The 2,043-nt window shown below is 38.8% G+C and overlaps 1 non-coding gene across 1 annotated transcript; it reads right to left on the bottom strand.

The window, feature by feature from the left end:
* Positions 1–570: 570 nt before the first annotated feature.
* On the bottom strand, positions 571–676 carry LOC121974046. Its single transcript, XR_006109922.1, has one exon. It is a non-coding gene; the product is annotated as a small nucleolar RNA R71 (small nucleolar RNA).
* Between the last annotated feature and the right edge of the window lie 1,367 nt (positions 677–2,043).

The raw sequence follows: 2,043 nt of genomic DNA, 5'->3' as shown, positions 1-2,043 counted from the left end.
GTACAAATTCAATTCTGCATTTTTGATTCTTCTATTTTTTTTCTTTTTCTGTCGAATTGCCATTTGCTATCTTGTTCTTGTGTATGCGAAGATCTAACTTTGCAGGGGAATTCTTTCCTTTTGACCCTGAGATTGATAGAACTTTCCATAAAAGAAGAATTCTGCAAAGGCAAATTGAAGAACAGGAACATTTGAACATGGCAAATAGACCACTCAAGGATTATGCAGCACCCTATGCAAGAGGTTTTCGATCTAGTATTTCAAGACCTTCAGTGGAAGCTAATAACTTTGAGATCAAACCCGCAATCATATCTATGGTGCAGCAGAACCAATTTGGTGGAGGACCTCATGAAGACCCCAATCAACACTTAGAGGTCTTTTATGAAATATGTGGTACCATGAAAGTGAATGGAGTTCCTTCAGATGCAGTTAGATTATTGTTATTTGGGTTTTCTCTAAGAGATAGGGCAAAGCAATGGCTGAATTCTTTGGCCCCTAATAGCATCACCACTTGGGAGCAGTGTGAGCAACAGTTTCTTGATAAGTTCTATCCACCAAGCAAAACAGCTCATATGAGGAATTTAATTGCAAGCTTCAAGCAAACTGACTCAGAATCTCTTTTTGAAGCATGGGATAGATATAATAGTATGCTCAGACAATGCCCACATCATGGGCTGGAAAGATGGTTAGTGTTGCACACTTTTTATAATGGTATCAATTATCATACCAAAGTGTCCCTTGATTCAGCTGCTGGAGGGGCACTTATGAACAAAAGCTTAGATGCAGCCGAAGAAATCATTGAAAGTGTAGCACAAAATCATCACCAATGGGCAAATGAAAGAAGTGGTGGCTATTCTTCTGTAAACCCAACAATTAAAGCATCAGGGAAGTTTGATGTAGATGCAGTCACTCTTTTGTCTGCAAAATTGGACGCTCTTACAAAGAAATTTGAGAATATGGGGGCTAGTGCTAATATGGTCAATGCTATTAGTACATCTTGTGAAGTATGTGGGAGTTCAGAGCATTCAAATGACTCATGTCCATTAGGAGCTATCACTGCACAAATCAATCAACTTGAACAATGTGATGCAATCATGAGTTACAATCAAAGGCAGAACAACCCATACTCAAATACTTATAACCCTGGATGGAAGAGTCATCCAAATTTTTCTTACAGAAATAATCAAGATCAAGGACCATCTATGGGGGCAAGACCAAATTTCCAAGCTGGGCAACAAAATTTTCAACATCTATCTTCTCAAGGCTTACCAAAGTCAAATGTTGAAAAGATGCTTGAAGAAATTATCTCAAGTCAGAATGAAATGAAGCAAGATTTAGCAAAGCTCATTCAGAGAATGGATAATTCTGAAAAGCATCAAAAGATCCAGGATAGTCAAATTGCCCAACTAGCTTCCTCTTCATCCAGAGTACCAGAACAACTTCCAGGAAAACCTGATGTGAATCCTATGGAGCATTGCAATAGAATTGAGCTTAGGAGCGGACGGACCTTGGGAGACTCCCAAGCGACTGCTTCAAAAGGGATACAAAAAGAAGAAGAGCTCTCTCCTCCTATACCAAATCATATTCAAGCTAATGAGGAGAGTACCATTGAGGTTGAAGAAGCTCTTCCACTGAACCATCAGAGCAAAGCTGCCCCTTTTCCTCAAAGACTTACAATGCTCAAGAAAGATGAAGAATTTGGCAAGTTTCTAGAAAAAGTTAAGGAAATTTGTGTAGAGGTACCTCTTATCGATGCTATTCTACAAATGCCTAGATTTGCTAAATTCCTGAAGGATCTCATGTCAAACAAGAGAAGAAGAGGAGAGGTCGAGACCATTGCGCTTAGTGAGGAATGTAGTGCTATTTTTGAGAAGAACACTTCTCCAAAACTGAAGGACCCAGGGAGCTTTTATATTCCTTGCAACATAGGAAAAGAATTTTTTGAAAAAGCTTTCTGTGATTTGGGGGCGAGTGTTAGCCTTATTCCCTATTCAATTTGTAATAAATTAGGTCTCAAAAATATTAAACTTACTACTATGGCAC

Source organism: Zingiber officinale, chromosome 4A, assembly GCF_018446385.1.
Source record: "Zingiber officinale cultivar Zhangliang chromosome 4A, Zo_v1.1, whole genome shotgun sequence".
Classification (NCBI taxonomy): Eukaryota; Viridiplantae; Streptophyta; class Magnoliopsida; order Zingiberales; family Zingiberaceae; genus Zingiber; species Zingiber officinale.
This window is presented reverse-complemented; position numbering and strand designations above follow the sequence as displayed.